Source organism: Ovis aries, chromosome 15, assembly GCF_016772045.2.
Source record: "Ovis aries strain OAR_USU_Benz2616 breed Rambouillet chromosome 15, ARS-UI_Ramb_v3.0, whole genome shotgun sequence".
In the NCBI taxonomy this organism is placed as follows: domain Eukaryota; kingdom Metazoa; phylum Chordata; class Mammalia; order Artiodactyla; family Bovidae; genus Ovis; species Ovis aries.
The window spans coordinates 36,353,930-36,373,420 of record NC_056068.1 but is presented as its reverse complement, the minus strand read 5'-3'; the positions used below and the strand labels follow the sequence as shown (position 1 = coordinate 36,373,420).

The window sequence follows — 19,491 nt, the reverse complement described above, 5'->3', positions numbered from 1 at the left end:
AGAACTGGACATGGAACAGACTGGTTCCAAATAGGAAAAAGAGTACGTCAATGCTGTATAATGTCACCCTGCTTATTTAACTTATATGCAGAGTCCATCATGAGAAATGCGGAACTGGATGAAGCACAAGCCGGAATCAAGATTGCCAGGAGAAATATCAATAACCTCAGATATGCAGATGACACCGCCCTTATGGCAGAAAGTGAAGAGGAACGAAAAAGCCTCTTGATGAAAGTGAAAGCAGAGAGTGAAAAAGTTGGCTTAAAGCTCAACATTCAGAAAATTAAGATCATGGCAACTGGTCCCATCACTTTATGGGAAATAGATGGGGAAACAGTAGAAACAGTGTCAGACTTTATTTTGGGGGGCTCCAAAATCACTGCAGATGGCGATTGCAGCCATGAAATTAAAAGACGCTTACTCCTTGGAAAGAAAGTTATGACCAACCTAGGTAGCATATTAAAAAGCAGAGATATTACTTTGCCAACAAAGGTCCGTCTAGTCAACGCTATGGTTTTTCCTGTGGTCATGTATGGATGTGAGAGTTGGACTGTGAAGAAAGCTGAGCACTGAAGAACTGATGCTTTTGAACTGTGGTGTTGGAGAAGACTCTGGAGAGTCCCTTGGACTGCAAGGAGATCCAACCAGTCCATCCTAAAGCAGATCAGTCCTGGGTGTTCTTTAGAAGGACTGATGCTAAAGCTGAAACTCCAATACTTTGGCCACCTCATGCGAAGAGCTGACTCATTGGAAAAGATCCTGATGCTGGGGAAGATTGAGGGCAGGAAGAAAAGAGGGTGACTGAGGATGAGACAGTTGGATGACAACACTGCCTCAACTGGACATGAGTTTGAGCAAACTCTGGGAGATAGTGAGAGACAGAGAAGCCTGGTGTACTGCAGTCCATGGGGTCACAAAGAGTCAGACATGATTTAGCCACTGACAAACAACAACAGCATAGACAGAAAGTAATGTGTTCAAGTTCAGGTAACTACTAAGAGGCTGAGCTAGAATTTGAACTCATAGCTGGTTCAGTCCCGTGTTTCTCTGACCTGGTTGCACTATCCACCTCAGTGGAAATAGGGCTCAGCCAGGGTGGCTGTGATGTGAGGCTGAATGTTATTACTGCGTTTGAGCAAAGTCTGGGAGATGGTGAAGGACAGGGAAGCCTGACATGCTGCAGTCCATGGGGCTGCAAAGCATCCGATGTGGCTGAGCGACTGCACAACAGCAATGAAGAGCGAATTCTAGCTGAGGGTTCTTGTGGAGCAGACAGAACAGAAGGGCATGAAGTTCAATTTCACAGGTTTTTGCAATGGAAGAAGCCAGCTGAGACCTATTTCCTTGGTTTTTGAAAGTGGTCTCTTGCAGGAAGGATTGCTGAAGGTGAAGCTGGAGAAAAAGAGCCCAAGATTTGGTGAGTCTTTTCAACGACTTACAAGAGCTTGAACCTTGACCCAAGCACAGTCATCATCTGCCCCCTCCACCCAACCATAAGCTCCCTGAGCGCAGACACCTGATCTATTTTAGTCACTGACATACACCCTGCACTTAGGGCTTCCCAGGTGGCACAGTGGAAAGAATCTGCCTCTCAAGGCAGAAGACAAGAGATGCAGGTTCGATCCCTGGGTCTGGAAGATCCCCTGAGGTAGGCACTAGCATCCCACACCAGTATTCTTGTCTAGAGAATCCCATGGGCAGAGAAGCCTGGCAGGCTACGGTCCATGGGGTCGCAAAGAGTTGGACACGACTAAGCGCAACACAGCAGTAACTGCACCCTGCCCCTAGGCCTGAGCCTGGCTGGTGGCAGGTACTAAACAGAGTTTTGTTGAACTGATTATTTTATGCTGGAGGTGAGATGATGCATTTTCTGAAAAGCCAGCTCTGACTGAGGTATGGAGAATCCATCTGAAGAGATCAGAGTTGGAGGCAGGGAGACACACTGTTCAGAAAATTGATGCAGATTGAGTCAAAAATAGAGGGGGCTTGAGGAGCTCTGGACTGGCCAGCAGTGACCTCACCACAGCTCTGCTTGACCTCAGGCCACTTTTCTCCACTGGCCTCTGTGACCCTGGCTCTCAAATAAGGGATATGTCCAGCTGACCTTACAGTGCTCATATCCTGAGGGTGCTTTTATCGGCCTGGTCAGATAGATACACTTGCCTTTACAGGAGACAGGGAGTTACTTTCATCATGGAAATTTAACACCTGCCAGATTTTTGGTTTGGAGTCTCTGACTTCATGTAGTTGAGCTTCATGAAATCAAATTGGAGGACAAAGAATATTAACTGTAATATCTATTCAAGGGTCCTTTATTAGCAGAACTATTAGTGGGCGGGGGAAATCTACACATTTCTGAAATATCTGTTTTCTTCCCGTAAGACAGGGAACAGAATTCAAGCTTTCAAATTGTTTATAAAGTAATCAGCATTAATTTGTTCTGTTCAGGTTTTAATTATACACTGTAGGCCGTTCTGACAGGACACCACCGTCGCGGAGTCTGGCAGGAGATAATTTCCCACCAGGATGACCATGCGCCTCATGAATTATACATGAAACTTTGTTTCCTTGTGACTGTTGCTAAAAGATGCTGTCAGACTCCTGAAATCTCCAAAGATCTGCAATTGTTTTTCAGTAAGTCTAATTAGCAGGAAGTAGGTGGGGAGGTGTTAAGAATGACTTCCCAGGGATGTGAGATGCTGAGAGATGCTGAAAGGGACCTTCCTCAGCTAGTGACCCAGTGGGCTCTGTATAAAGTCAGCCTCAGCGGGTGGAAGTCAGGTCGGGTTACTAACTCCCACATAACCAACAGGCAACAAGATTTACACTTGTTCCCCCAGAGACTGAGCCCCAGCAAGGCAGCCAGAGACTCCAGACATAATTCTGTTATTCAAATGGAAGAAGAGTTTGATAGCTATGCTAATGACTTTTATCTGTGAAAACATAACTAATAGCTTGGTTTACATTTGCGTACATTTATGAGCATAATTTTAGCACATAATTTTATTGCACAATAAAACATAATGCAGCATTAGTCGGCTTCACCAAAAAAAAAAAAAAAAGGGATACCTTAGAGTGATCTGCATGTAAACCTTCACACCGCATTTATATGACAGTATCATTTAAAATGTTGACCCATTTGAATTAATGAAAGAGTTTCCCAGTTAACAATTAGCTGCATAAGGCCATTTCCTGTAGGCATAATATTTGGGGGTGATGCTTATGATTTGCTACATAATTCATCACAGCATTGATTGCTAAAGATTGTTTTTCAGTGCTGTTTTTCTTCCAGTTAAATTGGATTGAATGAAGGTGAGCCTTCTCGTGTTGCATGCACAAGCTTTCTTGGAGACTGTGCAGCATGGCTTCCATGTGAGGCTTGCACAGATACCAATCAGGCCAAAGGGAATCGCTTTGGACCTGAGGAGGGCCCTGCAGATGGCATGGGGACACCTCTCTGCACAAGAGGTCTAATGGAGCAGAGCTCAGAGATGGGGCACAGAGGGCAGGGAAGGGTGGGGACTAGGTTGCAAATGACCAGTGTGAAATGAGGAGACAGCCAAGGTTGGGATGTCATAAGGGAAGGAATCTGCATGATCTTGGCTGAAGGCAGAGTCAGAAAGAAGCATGGAGGTTTGGTGACGGCCAGAGTCACACACAGTCAGTCCTTCCTGGGTGGCCCATAGAGGAGCACTGGCTGGACTGGATGTGTTTGACCAAGACTCTTGCTTGCAAAAGCATCAAACCAAGTCAAACAAGCTCAAGAAAAGATGGAACTTTAGGCTCATGAGAAGTCCTGGGGTGGGTTAGCATTAAACAGAGCTGAATCCAGATGCTCCAAGAATATCCCCAGAATTCAGTCTCTCATCTCTCTTCATCTCTTCCTTCCCTCACCGCCCTCTTTGTTTTTCTCTCTTTCTCCATTGCTTTTCATTGTGTCTGAGGCATTTTCTATTAGGTTCTTTCCCAGAAACGGGAAAATAGAGTTTGAGCGGCTCAGGCTTACATGATAACAACATCTCATAAACATAAATTAGCCCCTGCAAGAGTCCGTCTAACCCCATCCACTGTGTCCAGGGGTCTGAGGTGCTCTTTCAGGGGTCCCTGTTTTCCCTGGGGTGAGAATGTTGACGCCCTTGATCAGCCTCTTCAGAATCGCAGAGTGTGGGACTCTTCCTAAAGGCAGGGGGGCGAACAAACAGGAGGACAATTGGTGTCTAGTCCCCTCACCCAGGGCTGTGGTGCGAGGGGCCAGAGAGCGCTGATCATCCTTGGGAGCCTCCATGAAAGTGCCTGGGCTGGAGAAACAGCTGCAGAGGAGAGCACACTGCATTTGGAGGGAGGCCAGAGAGCACAGCACACTGACTACCTGGAGAAAGCAGGGCTGTTCACCTTGACACCAGTAGACCCAGGGATGGTGTCAGCTCTCTGCCAATATAGGAAACCTGTGTATCTCATATTACTCCAAAGTGGGTGAAGTTATAGGCAAACAAGCAAATTTGTTTTGGCATCTGGCTACTACATCTTAACAGGCAGATAGCCTCTAATCAGACAGGCTGCCCTGAGGCTGGTGAGCTCCTTGTCTATGAATAAATGCAAATAAGTGAGGGGACTTGCCTGGTGGTCCAGTGGTTAAGACTTCAGCTTCCGATTCAGGGGATGCAAGTTTGATCCCTGGTGGAGGAACTAAGATCCCACATGCCTCATGACCAAAACATAACACAGAAGCAATATTGTAACAAATTCAATAAAAACTTTAAGAATGGTCCATATAAAAATAAATAAATAATTGCAAGCAAGCAAGCAAGTCCCAGGAAAATCCCCCTGCCAAGATGCTGTAGAAGAGAAATCAGAGTAAGGAGAGAGAGTGCTCGAGATGACTGTCTATCATGAGCATAGGGATGGGAAGATACCTATTAACTGTAGCCTCAAATCCCCGCTATCTTCAGGTTGAAGATGTGAGGCTGAGATGCCTATGTCTGAAGCCTCTGAATATTAAAAGGTAAAGTAAACTAAATAAAGCTGGAATGTGTGCATATAAATTACCCTCCCCAGGCACTACTGAAGAGAGAGTTGGGAGAGACCAGTGCCTGGCAGAAAGCAGGCTGGACTGCTATATTAGTTTCGTAGGGCTGCCATAGCCAATTATCACAAGCCAGGTATCATGAAACAACAGAAATTTAGTCTCACAGTTTTGGAGCCTAGAAGTCCAAAATCAAGGTGTCAGCAGGGCCGTGGTTCCTCTGCAGGCTCAGGGAGAGGATCCCTCCTTGCTTCTTCCAGCTCTGATGGTCCTCAGTGTTCCCTGCGGTTACATCACCATCTCCGTCTTCATGTGTCTTCCCGTCTTTTCCAGCCATGCTTGCTGATCTCTGTCTCTTGTAAGAACACTTGTAAGTGGGTTTAGGGTACACTGAGGCAACTCAGGTTGAACTCATCTCTAGATTTTTTAATTAATTCCATCTGCAAAGTTCCTTTTTCCAAACAAGTTCCCATTCACAGGTTCTGGATGGGTGTATCTTTTGGGGTGGCTACCTTTCAACCCTTCCCAGGTGGCTCAGTGGTAAAGAACCAGCCTGCCAATGCAGGAGACACAGGAGATGCGGATGTGATCCCTGGGTCCAGACGATCCCCTGGAGGAGGAAATGGTAATGCACTCCATTATTCTTGCCTGAAAAATCTCATGGACAGAGGAGCCTGGAAGGCTACAATTTACAGGTCTTCAGAGAGTCAGACACAACTTAGCGACTAAACAGGAATACATGCAATTCAAACCAGTACAGCAAGCAACTGGCTAGACTTGAGGAAATCACTAGGGGTCACCACAGGCCTGGTGGGTGGTCCTGGCTGAGAGGTGAGAGGCAGACCTCAGGAAGATCTAAGGCATGCTCCCTGGCTCCTTGGAAACTCAGAGCCTGAAAAGGATGCCCAGGATGGAAAAAGGAGTAAAGATGTCTTATGTGCTTGAATGACCTTAAGGAAGGGAAATAAAATGCCATGGGTTACAAACTGAAGTCACACAGGAATTCCCAAGCTTTCTCTCTTGACTATGGTGTAATGTTAAATATCTGGGAATCTCTTAGTCAAATATTAAATCTAATATAATTTCTGGTAAAAGTGTTTATTCAGATTTCCGATTTCCCAGAAGTGTCAGTAAGCAGCATATGCCATGAAATTAATGATCTGGCTAATCCAGGAGAAATACCACAAAGACAGACACTCACCTATATAATCAATAATCACTATGACTGTGAACAGTTGCATTCAGCAGACGAGTGAGAAACGTGACTGTAAAACATCCTGGTGTAATAACCGCAGTGTCTGAAGAATGTCTTCATCCTGATTGTCAAGTTCCCTGTTGTTTGATATCCTACCTTGCAGGCTAAATCTAAGCCTGAGGTCGATTTCTTGAGGTTGAGTTATACTTCCATCCTTGTCATCACCATTCCTATTAAGGACACCATCATTGCCATTTTTAATGAGCTCCCTTAATACAATGAGTCTGATGGGGCCACTAAAAGCAGGTGAAGACAGTTGTGATGCATGACAAGAGTCCTCAGCTGGGAGCCATTTCATTGTATCATCCCACTGGCCCTTTGGAACACTGTGATATTGTTCCCATTTTACAGAAAGGAAAATGGAGGCTCTGAGAGGCAAAGTGACAACCCAAATTCTCACAGCTAATAAATAGCAAAGCTGAGATTTAAATTCAAGTCTTTACTGATTTCAATATTCATTCTGTCTTAAATTTGCTTGCAGCACATGGGCTGGTGATGATTTTGGGTTGGGTCTGTGTCCACCTCCTTCTGCAGGTCCAGACTGCAGTCTTTGGTTGGTCTTCTCCCTTCATATCAACGATGTAGTTGTCAGTAGAGGCTTCTATCATCAGTGTCACTGTAAGCAAGCCTGGAGAGGCAATGCATCTTATTACTTTCACTGAGTTGGCTGATTTCAGACATGAGAAACTTACAGTATTTTCCCTTAGGTATTTAAAGAAAGGGAGACTAAGGAGCGTATAGAAAGAATGCTGCCTGAAAGTCCGAGAGGACCCCTTTCCTTGCCAGCCTGGGTCTGTTGGACTTAGGAACAGCCATGGTTTGAAGATTCCTATCCTAATGGTATTCTAAAAGCCCCTTTTCCCTCATGCCTCCCACAATTACAGAAACTTCCCACTGTGTTTATTGTTTAGGGAACTGCCATCTGCCCCTAACTTCTCCTGTCTCACTTTTCCTTTTCTTCTACATTTTACAATTTCTTGTCTCTGGTCCTTTGTTCAGCCAGCACCTCTTTGTAGTTAACCCTTTTCTGTATCTCTGGTGGACGCAGACCAGCCTTTTAGAGGCGTCTAATGACACCCACTTTGGCTCCTGCTGCGGTCCAGGAGATAATGGCCTCAAAAGCTTTCTCAGAAGCATGTGGAGTGGCTCTGGCCCAGCCCTCTGTGCCCCACTGCCAGGCTAGGTTTTGTATTAATAGATGCGCAGTTTACTCTTGCCTGGAAAATCCCATGGACAGAGGAGCCTGGTGGGCTGCAGTCCATGGGGTCGCTAAGAGTCAGACACGACTGAGCGACTTCACTTTCACTTTTCACTTTCATGCATTGGAGAAGGAAATGGCAACCCACTCCAGTGTTCTTGCCTGGAGAATCCCAGGGACGGAGGAGCCTGATGGGCTACCATTTATGGGGTCGCACAGAGTCGGACACAGCTGAAGTGACTTAGCAGCAGCAGCAGCAGCAGTTTAGAAAAAGAGACAAAGAACCATGACTTAGTCCTTTGTGCCTAAAAGACATAATACCAGGTAAATGTCTTTCTGTCCCTGAAGCCAAATGTTCAGTAAGCTCAAGGGCACTTCTCTTAGACCCCCTAGGAATGTGGCTCAACCTTGGTTAACCAGAGTGTTCAGGATAGGACAAGGGAGAAGGGAGGAAAGACTAGGGGTAACTGGAAAGTTCTATCTTACTGTAAGTTAACCAGAAAACTTCTTTTCCCCCGATCTATAGTTCATCTTTTTTCCTGAAACACTTTGAGAAGCACATGTGTTTCTATATCAGACTGAGCTGGTGAACATGGTTATTCCCCCCTTCTTAGCTTCCTCAAGAATTGGGGGACTTCCCTGGTGGTCCACTCATTAAGAATCTGCCTGCCAACGCAGGGGACACAGGCTCAGTCCCTGGCCAGGGAAGATCCTCCATGCCACGGAGCAACTCAGTCTGAGCACCATGATATCTGAAGCCCATGCACTCTACAGAGCATGCTCTGCCACAAGAGGAGCCACCGCAGCGAGAAGCCCATACATCGCAACTGGAGGGCAGCCCCCGCTTGCCGCAAGTAGCAAAGCAACGAAGACCCAGTGCAATCAGAAACAAGTAAATAAAGAAATCTTTTAAAAACAGAATTTCGGGGCCTTTGGAGATTGCAATTGGCACATATAGACTATTAATACTACGTATAAATAGATAACCAATGAGAACCTCCTGTATAGCTCATGGAATTCTTCTCAGCGCTCTGTGGTGACCTAAATGGGAAGGAAATCCACAAAAGAGAGGATATATGTGTATATATATATATATATATATATATATATAGTCACCCTCCTTATTTAACTTATAAGCAGAGTACATCATGTGAATTACCAGGCTGGATGAAGTGCAAGCTGGAATCAAGATTGCTGGGAGAAATATCAATAACCTCAGACATGCAGATGACACCACCTTTATGGAAGAAAGTGAAGAGCCTCTTAAGGAAGATGAAAGAGGAGAGTGGAAAAAGTTGCCTTAAAACTCAACATTCAAAAAACTAAAATCATGGCAACTGGTCCCGTCACTTCATGGCAAATAGATGGGGAAACAAAGGAAACAGTGACACACTTTGTTTTCTTGGGCTCCGAAATCACTGCAGATGGTGACTGCAGACATGAAATTAAAAGACACTTGCTCCTTGGAAGAAAAGCTATGACAAACCTAGAGAGCATATTAAAAATCAAAAACATTACTTTGCCAACAAAGGTCCGTCTAGTCAAAGCTATGGTTTTTCCATTAGTCATGTATGGATGTGAGAGTTGGACTATAAAGCAAGCTGAGTGCTGAAGAACTGATGCTTCTGAACTGTGGTGTTGGAGAAGACTCTTGAGAGTCCCTTGGATAGCAAGGAGATCCAACCAGTCAATCCTAAAGGAAATCAATCCTGAATATTCATTGGAGGGACTGATGCAGAGCCTGAAGCTCCAATACTTTGGCCACCTGATGTGAAGAACTGACTCATTGGAAAAGACCCTGATGCTGGGAAGGATTAAAGACAGGAGGAGAAGGGGGTGACAGAGGATGAGATGGTTGGAGGGCATCACTGACTCAATGGATGTGAGTTTGAGCAACTCCAGGAGATGGTGAGGGACAGGGAAGCCTGGAGTGCTGTAGTCCATGAAGTTTCCAATAAAAATTAATTAAACAAAAAAAGAAATGGACTCTTCCTCTCTGCTCTTAGAGCACTGAGTTTGAGTCTGATTATCCTAAGCTCATGAGATTTATTGTTTTCTTTTGTATCCATTTTTATTCCTCTGTACCTTATGAATATACGACTTCTACATGTCTTATATCCAGGTACCAAAAGCAGGGTGTTTGGGCTCTGCCATGTGTGTCACAAGGATACTTGATCCTGTATCATCCTACTTCATGCCTCGGTTGCCTTTGAATGGGAAACTCCCATATACATTCTGCTTGCAAGAGATTTAATTCTGCCAAGAATAGACAGCTAATTCTGGCTTATTCATGCCACAAAACTGCCTTACGTGCCAACTCTATGCCAAGCACTATTTCAGGAAGAGCTGCTACATCATATTCTGCATTACATGCTATGGAAAGGGTGCCCCTTCGAGCTGTGCAATGTCTTTGCCCTGGTTCTAGACAAAGAAAACTAAACTCCTTGCTTTTCTGGAGCTTACAACCCAATGTGCAGAGACAGACAATACAGTTCACAAATATAAGGAAAATATAGAATAAGCCAGATGTTAAGAAGTGCTGTAGAGAAAATAAAGCCAGGAAAGGGGATAGGAGCAGCGCTATAGGGAGTACTTTGAAAGAGGGCATTCCTAGAAGGCCTCGCTGAGCAGGCAGTGTCTATTTTATTTTTTGGATGTGGATCATTTTTAAAGTCTTTATTGAATTTGCTATAATATGGCTTCTGTTTTGTTTTGGTTTTTTGACCTCGAGACATGTGAGATCTTAGCTCCCATCTCTCCCCAACCAGAGACTGAACATGCATCCCCTGCATTGGAAGGTGAAATCTCAATCACTAGACCAACCAGGGAAGTCCTGAGAAGGTAGCATGTGAGCAAATATGTGAAAGATGAAGGATCAGGCTCTCCAGGTCTCTGGGGTAAGAGTGACCCAGGAAGAGGGACCAGCCCTGCTGCTGGAGGGTGTGCAGTGTGTGAAGGATCCCCAGAGGCCAGTGCGGCGGAAGTAGAGAGCGAAGGAAGAGCAGTCGAAGAGGAGGTCCAGCAGGTCCCAGGGGCCGTGTTCATTAAGTCAGGCCAAGTGAAAGTGGAGGCTGCTGCAGAGAAGCAGCAAGACTCTCAGGTCACCGGGGACACAGACAGGTGTCAGGTTGACTCAGTCCTTCAAGCACTGAAGGTACGTGTTGAGGAAATCCAAGGGGTGTATCACCTTGCAGTGAGTGTGTAAGGAGACCACCAAGTAGATCCATGTAGCCCATTCTGAAACAAGGCATCCCTTTTATTAGAGCAGAAAGAGAATTTGGAGAGCCATGTTCTTGCTATCTTCAGTTCATGGGTAGGAACTCAGAAAACCACAGAGGAGAACAAATTTGGCGATGGTGCCCCTCTGGGATCAGTGACAAAACCAGCTCTAGAACCCAGGACTCCTGGAGCACAGTGAGCTCTCTTCTATCATGTTCAGCCTCCACCCACCGATTTAGACCACAAAATTACCTGGTTAGGTTCCTCACAGGATCACTGTGAGGAGTCAATGTAACCTACACTGAGATAAAGTCAACGGTACCTCTGGGACATCTGTCATGTCCAGAGGTGTGGGGAAGGGAACACAGGCCCCTCTTTCTAGAGAGAGAATGTAAGCTTGAGGACATAAGGCACAAGAACATGGAAGAGGTGACAGCCTAATACCTCTTGGGGGTCTCAGTCACCCAGCCAAGCCAAAGGCATTTTAGAATAAGCCCATGGAGAAGGACGTTGCGGTAGAAGAGGAGGCATGGGTTTCCAGAGGGACCTGATACAATGCAGTCCATGGCCAGCACAGCCTGAGACCCAAGCAACACAGAGGAGGGTGTAGGGAGGCAGGAGGGAAGTCCTCTTACAGAGTCTCTGGAGAGCGGCAGATGGGGGAGCTCTGGGGACCTGGTCATACTCCTTGATATTAGAGCCCTGATGACTCCATGGGCAAGAGGACAGGCGAGTAAGATCTCCCAAAGGCTGCATATGGTCATCACATACCTGGCCAAGTCAGGAGCCTCTAGGTGACCATTCTGAGTTCCTCCACACAAGATGGGAGAGTCCTGCAGGGTGGGGCAGGAGCCGATGAAGCGTGAGATCTGTCCACTACAGAAAGCTGAGGAGACCTTGAAAAGAGCTGGAATATGCTTGTCGGGTGGTTGGCACGCAAAAGGTGCTCAATTAATGGTGTTCTTGAATCCAAAGTCTATGGAATTTCCGAAGCAGGGCCCCAGCCAACAGCCCATTCAGTTGCTATGACTAAGAGTAAATTCCACACAGAAAGATTATCTGAGGGGCTTTGATGAGCAGGAGCATTATACATTTTTGGATGGCCCTGTCTGGTTGGTCCCCATTATGAATCTTGAGGCAGTTGCCAAAATCGGAAGTGGCGGGTTTGGTGTGTTTGTGTGTGTGCACCTGCCTAGTTAACCTGATTAGTATTGGTGGGGGTGGGAATTAGAAAGCAAAGGAGAAACGGTCAGGAAGAGAGAAAGACAGTGGGTCAGGAGGGGCAGAACAGGGAGGTTATAGTTCCAGACTGAGTCAGGGACCCAGGGCCACCTACCCATTGGGAAGGCCACAGCTCAGCCTTGGAAACACATCTGGCTTGAGCCAGAAAGGAAGTAAAAGGAAGCTGGGGACCCATTTGGTCTCAGGCCAGGCAGCTAATTGTTTCTGACACAGGCTAGAGTTCTGCCAATAATTGCTAGGCTCATCCTCATATTCAAAGTTAAAAAAAAAAAAAGGTTCCCTAACATCTGTTTCAGATTTCTTTTTGATTTCAAGCAGGCCTTGGTCCCATTATCTTGGAGCATTTGACATTAGTGAAGGGAACAGGCTGGGCTTAATAGTGAAGAAGCACATAGGGATCCCCTGGAGCCATCCCTGCTCCCTGAGTCTTAAAGGGGGCACTGGTCCCCTCTGGACAGGCCAGCAGAGGAGCTGCCTGCGCTCAGGACTCTCACCCGTGCACTAGCACCAGCCTGGAATTCCCAGCCCAGTGCCTCTGCCCAAAACATCGCTAGTCACCTTAACATGCACCGCCACTTGTCTTCTAGTGTCTCTTGCTCCTCCAAGAGTCTCAGGGCTTGTTCACAAGCCTTCTTCGTGCCTGGAGATGTGACGGAGTAGAAAGACTCCGGGGTGGAACAGCATCAGCTGTGTCTCTCCCAGGCTGCTGATGGCCATGGAATAGTTATTTGCTTTCACTGCTCTCAGTTTTCTAATCCCAAAGTCAGAAAGAACAGTAACCACCTGGCGATGACACACATGGAGCCCAGCACAGTGCCTGAAACATACCCATGCTTCACTAATTCAGTCCCAGCCCCACCCCACTCCCCACCAGGACAGAGTTTCATCTGGTTCATTCACTGATGCAGTCCCAGCACCTAGACTGGTGCCTGGCACGGGGCAGCAGCTCAGTAAACATTTCTGGAAGGAATGAAGGAACTGGGATCGGGATGGGGCATTGAGATTCTAACCAGCTGAAATAGAAGCCACCCCAACTCAACTTCACTCACTAAACTTATCCTAGCAGTCTCTTCCTGTCCCAAGCTTCTCAGATATCACTGTTTTTCCTCCTTCCCTTCAGAGCATCCTCCTGCACCCAGCATCCTTGCTCTCTGCTAGCTCTCCCTGCTCACTTGCCTGCCTTGAGGTACATGGGATTGTCCTCCTTTTATAGATGAGGAAATGGAGCCCTAGAGTAGGAAATCGCATGCTCAGTAAGTAGAGAAGCTGAGATTTGAACCCAGTTCGTGCCGGCTCTGGTGCTTCTGTTTTCCATCACCATCCTGTCTTCCCATCCTGTCGCTCTTCAAGGCACTGCCCAGGATCTGCTGGTCCCCAGTGCCCTTGATCCACCACAGGGAGGCAACTGCCCCTGCCTGCTCACTCTTTTTGAAGTCCTCTCTACTCTCAGCATCTAGGGCTCAGGGTCTCTGTGTAGGGGATTTCAGGGGAAATTCTATCATAGTCAGCCATATCTCTTTTCTCCCTCTGAGTTAGAGTCAGTTAGGAAATAGGATGCCAGTCAGGTAGCTTGTGTGATAATTTGAAAGTTCAGTAGATTCTTACTCTCTTTGGTTTCCCTGAGCAGATTTCCCTGATCCGCTGAGACTGGGCAGGGCCACATGACTGGCTTTGATGGGTGGAATGTTTGCAAATGTGACTAGCATATCTGCCATCTCCATGGCTCTCGCCCAGGTGGGCCCACTGGCCCTGGAGGAAGGATACAGGGGGCAGATCTGAAACCAACACACAGAGCTGGGGTTGACCGCGACTAGATCAGTCAACACCCAGATGCCCCACAGACACAGGAGCAAGAAGAGAATGAGGTTCGAAACCACAGAGTTACAGGGTCTGCAGCTTTACTGTAGTAACAAAGAAATAAAAGATCTAGAAACCAGATTCCTAACTGATAAGGCTGGCAGGGTAACCTTGCCCCCACAGCCACACCTGTCCTGTGGCCACACCTGTCACCCGTTACTGTGCCCGGGGTGGAGGCACAGAGCCAGACATACCCAAACCTACACCCAGGGGCCTTGGCCGGATAGAGAGAGCTGCTGTGCATTTGGGTTGTTGGGTAAGTGCAGGAGGCTCAGACCCCTTCTGTTTCCACATTTGTTACTGAAAATCTCTGAGACGTCACTGTCCTCTTAGGTAGCTGAGAACTGTCCAGGCTGCAGAGGCATAAGGATTGGGGCTGAATATCTAGATGGGAATCAGGCTGTGGTGGGCTGTGGTGGCCCCGGCCCCTCTTTCTAGTTACTGCTCTTTGTAGGGATGGGGCTCACTTCAACTCACTCCTGGATCTCAACTTGATTTGTGATTCGACTTTCAACTGAGATGTTAACATGAAGGGGGAAAAAAAGTAAAGCATACTAAGGTTTTCTTTTCTGTAAAAGCAAGGAAATGCCCCTCTTGTACGTTAGTAGGCTGTGGTGATGTGATCAGGAGCTTCCAGCTTCCTGGGGGTGCCCTCTCTGACCCGGGCAGGTCCCCCAGCCTCATAGCTTTGTTTTCCTCCACAGTGTGGGAGTAGAGATGTCTCCCTGCCCGCCTCCACAGGGCTGTGGTTACAGAAAGCAAATGACAGAAAGTCAAGATATGGACCTACTTGGAAAATCAACACAGCCTGCAGATGCAAAATGGTAAAACAGTTCTCACTTTTTTGGCAACCTTAGTCTCCCCTTAAAAGTCAACCAATTTAAGTACAATGTCACTAAATCATATTTCTGTAACAGAATGTCTATTCTGTTCCTCGATCTTCCTAAAAGAACTGACCTTTCTACTTCTGCCATGTTCAGAAGACCACATGCCTAGGAGACAGAGAAACGTGAGTCCAAATCCTGGTTTCAGTATCAATAAGCTGGGTGACTGTGGGCAAGTCAAGTAATGTCATTGAGCCTGAATTTCCTAATCTGTAAAATGAGTATAATAATAAATGTCCCTGCAGATTGCTGGGAAGGTCAAAATGGACATTGGTATCTAAAGTACTTTATGATTTGGAAGTGACATGTGGGTGTCAGGTGCCATTACTATTTTTCAAGCATTTGTTAAGACTTGTGATAATCATGTGTGTATGCTAAGTCATCTCAGTCGTGTCTGACTCTGTGTGACCCTATGGACTTTAGCTGGCCAGGCTCCTCTGTCCATGGGATTCTCTAAGCAAGAATACTGGAGTGGATTGCCATGCCCTCCTCCAGGGGATTTTCCCAACCCAGGGATCAAACCTGCTTCTCCTACATCTCCTGCCTTGCCTGTGGATTCTCTACCACTGAGCCACCAGGGAAGCCCAAGTCTCAGGATATATAAAGGCCCTACACGCCATCCTCATCAGCATCAGGTACTTTGAGAGCAACTTCTGGTATGCAGCCAGGGACCTCCGCTCTTCCTCTTGAAGGACACCTTTTACAGACAAGAAATTCCAGGTCTCTCTTCAGCAGCCAAGACTGAAAGAAGAAAGTGGCCAGAGGAGATAGAGGGATGGGTGGAAGGAACCGAAGCCTCCTGGGGTGCCTGCAACACCACCTCAGTTTCCAGAAACTCCCAAACATGCTGGGTCTCCTCAGGGACCAACAAGACGAGGTGCAGAAATTGCTGCTGGCTAACAGTTATAGTCATAAAAACAACACTGTGAAAAATCCACGTGTGGATAACAATGAGAAGTTAACACAACGCATTGCCCTTCGTTAGCGAAAACTTTGGTAGCGACATTTCCAGGCTCCCGGGAAGCCTTCGGAGAATGCTGCTTCTACCCAGAAGCACTTCATCATTTATATGAATGAAAATGAGTGCAAACAGATTGTCGGGATGTCTGTTAACATCACCTCTTTTTTCTTGCAAGGAATCCCCTCCGTAATTACATTTTGCCTGTCAGTTCATAAATTTTTCTTATTACAAACTGGCCATTATTGATTGCTTTTTAAAAGTACAAAAACTGAGCCCAAAGCAGTAGATCTCTCAGTAAATTCAAAACATATTCTCTTTGGTCCCAGTCACTGGCGAGGAGCAAAGGGGAAAGTCCCTGAGTTTGTCGTGAGCAGAAGCAGGCCTGACATACGTTTCAGTTTAGAGACTTGGCTTTGAGGACTGCATGTTTTAAGCCACAGTGAAAATAATAAATAAAGGATAAACTTATTTGGCAAATGCTGACACCCTGTGAGCCAACATCCTGCCATTGTTCTTTAGCTGGGTCCCACCGCTCAAAGGCTTCTATTTGGGTTCTTGGCATTTATGGCCCAGCGTCACAATGAGCAGAGGGAGGCAGGGTGGACACGGGCAGGATAATAAAGACTTGCAGTCAAGAGTTTTTAAGTAACCAGTAGATCGTGTTCCCAAATCCTTTTAAAATGAGATGCTATGATTCTATATTTAGACCTATCTGGTTAAAATGCGAAAGTGCCAAATTTCAAGTGATTACTGCCTGCTGGGGAAAGAATGGGCGTTCCTCATTGTTCTTAATCGGAGGGATGTTTCTAGAACATTTTCTGGTCACAAGTAAGGGAACATATCAGCAGAAGATGCTTACATTCCAAGCCTCCGCTTTGAGTCAGTGGTGGGAGGGAGGTGGGGGCAGGTTGGGGAGAAGGGACAACCAGGGGACATCCCCTGTTACTCCAGCCCAACCCCCTCAACACACAGAAACCGAAGTAGGCTTCCAACCCCAAACCCACTCCTTTAAGTTGCAACTGTGGAAAACACGTGGGGGAGGAAGAGCAAATGCAAACCTGGACATGTGTGATCCATTCCTGATTGGAGCGGGATGGAACCAAGTAATCAAAGCAAGCCACAGTGTGGTCTAGGTTGGGCTGCCAGTCTTGGACTGCTTGCTCACTAAGTGCAGGCAGCAGCTACTGATCTGGCCAGGAAACAATGCCCCATTCAGCTCTCAGTATCTGTTCTTAATATCAAGATGCAGAAGCGGGGTTCCCATCGGTGAGGGAGCAAAGTCCGGGCCAGGAGAGCAATTACACCTTAGCCAATCAAGTGAACAGAATGGGAGACATAAAAACATTTTTCAAGTGGAAATAATTCAAGAGCCTTCTAAATATCTTAACAGCGCACTTGGCCACACTTGGGATTATGAAGCCGTATTTTATGCTGGGCAGTGGGGCCTTTGTTTTCTGTGCTTGCATTTTTCTCTTTAGCCAGGGATCTGAAGAGGGGACTGCATTCTGTCAGAGTGTGGCATGGACCCCTCCAGCCCCCCGGCAGGGTACAGCATCCCCAGCATTTGGTGAGAAGCCAGGGGAGTCAGTGATGAAACAGACCCAGTCCCGTGTTGCATCTGACAGCTTGGAAGCACACCCCACCCATGCTCAGGGGTTCCCCCAGCCTCACCAGGCTTGGTTTATGGGAGAGGGTTACCCTTAGAGCCAAACCCAGGAGACAGGCAAAATGTCCAGATCACAAAAGGCTTGGTCATGGCCCCCAGAGTAGGGTGAGGCTTGAACTGGGTCACCCTCTGTTTTCTGTCAGCTCTCAGATAAGATGAGAAAAGATTGACCCTGTTGAGAGGAGCCTGTAATCCCACCAGAATCCCTCAGTCGGCCCCAACGTTGGCCTCTGGGCCATAAATCTGCATCCTGTGAGGAGCAGTCCTGCTCTGCCTGGCCTCAGGGCACCCCACTTGAGTTCTGAGAAAATTCTCTGCGCTGGGCACTGGGGCCCAGAGAGGAACAAGAGAGGGCTGGAGGGAGGCTGGGAGGAAAGGGATGGTGATGATGGCAAAAATAATGAAGAAGAGGGAACATCTATAACGGGCTCACTCTGAGAGCTTTACCAGTGATCACTCCTTTAATCCTCTGCTCTGTGAGATCAGCATCGCCATCATCTGCAGCTCACCGATGGTGAAACCAAGGCTCAGAGAAGTTAAGCAACTTGCTCAAGTTCACACAGGCAGGGGTAAGATTTGAACCCAAAACATCTGGCTCCAGGGTCCACATTCCTAACCACTTTGCACCTAAAGGAGCTGATGGTAGAAGCAGATCAGGGAAGACGTCCTGAAAGAAGCTTTGAGAGGCCAGACGGACATGTCCGTTGGCACAAGTTCATCTATTAACACTCCGGGTCTACACAGGGGAAAAAAATACCTTGACTCTGGTGCTGTCTACACAGTGTGCCTCAGAGTCCAGAGGATGAGAACGGGTTAGTCAGAGTGTGGTCCTGGGTGACAGCACCAGCCTCTCCTGGGAGCTCTATGAAACAGAATTTAATTTTTAACAAGCCCCCCAGATGACTTTCAGGCACTCTCAAGTTTAGGGGGCCCTGGCAGGGAACATCAGAATTAGACAGACCCGTGGAGGTGGTGTGAGTGGCAGGCATAAGGCCACAGACAAAGTCAGGGGAGGCCAGGTGACAATGTCTCCCCCCAGCTCCCAGTGTGTCCCATCTGGGCTGCTACAGCCCAACTGGAACTGGGGCTTTTCTCACCACAGCAGAACCAGCACGGTGATAGGAGGTGGCCCCTCCGCCACCCCGCACACTCTCCCCACAGCTCACTCCCCAGAGGGGTCTCCTTTAAAAGGAACCCAAGCTCTGTCTTCCTTACACCCTTTACTTAGGGAGGGAGTGGGCAGGAACCATCCCAGACACTCACTCACTGACCTCAATTCTCATTCTCAAGGGGGCTCTCCTGTCCTGCTTCTCAAACTATGACCCTGGGGCAGATGCTCACCCTCTCTCCCTCTCCCCATTACCAGTCTCCTTTAAAACAAGTCTCGATGGAGGGAGCACAGATCTTAAAATCACAAAGTGAAATTGCTAGTCGCTCAGTTGTATCTCTTTGCCACCCCATGGATGGAATCCTCCAGGCAAGAATACTGAAGTGGGTTGCCATTTCCTTCTCCACGGGATCTTCCCAAGCCAGAGATCGAACCTGGGTCTCCTGCATCTTAGGCAGATTCTTTACCATCTGAGCCACCAGGGAAGCCCCCTCTCTCCCTCTCCCCATCACCAGTCTCCTTCAAAACAACTCTCGATGGATGGAGTACAGACCTTGAAGCCACAGACTCAGGCACAAAAATCAGTTTCATCATTCCCTACCTGCGTCACCTTGGGCAGTTTGCTGAACTTTTCTGAGCTGCATTTTCTTCACCAGTCAAATGGAGATGAGAACAGGTCTGCCATAAAGGATGAGATAATATGCGTGAAACACCAGACACAGAGGTCCCTTTCCCGACCACTTTCAATCAGTGATCACTGGGCCTAGGACCCAGGTGACTGTAAATCACACGGATGGTGCCGAACCAGGATATGTTAACCTGGGGCTGCTGACTCCAACCCCACATGGAACGCCATGGGCGTAGTGCCCATGCAAGAACAGGATGATCACTCAGGGATTTCGAGCCTGCAAGACCTGACCTGTCGCATTCCCGTCACTGCTTTAACTGAAACCAAAGCCCATTTCCTCTCTAGAGTCAGTCTCATGCTAACAGCTGCAGGTGGCTCCCAGGAGCACACCTCTCAAGATCCCAGTGGCCCCAGGTAGAGCTGCCTCAGCCAGGCTGGTGGTCAAAATCA

General features: G+C 47.3%; 1 long non-coding RNA gene across 2 annotated transcripts; it reads right to left on the bottom strand.

The window, feature by feature from the left end:
- Positions 1 to 2,985: 2,985 nt before the first annotated feature.
- On the bottom strand, positions 2,986 to 19,229 carry LOC121816683 (uncharacterized). Of its 2 annotated transcripts, XR_009596623.1 has the most exons (5): positions 19,015 to 19,229; positions 18,063 to 18,167; positions 11,467 to 17,941; positions 6,225 to 6,906; positions 2,986 to 5,633 (listed from the first exon to the last, which is right to left on the bottom strand). It is a non-coding gene; the product is annotated as an uncharacterized LOC121816683 (long non-coding RNA). The 2 variants fall into 2 exon arrangements; XR_009596622.1 differs by having other exon boundaries at positions 2,986 to 6,906.
- Between the last annotated feature and the right edge of the window lie 262 nt (positions 19,230 to 19,491).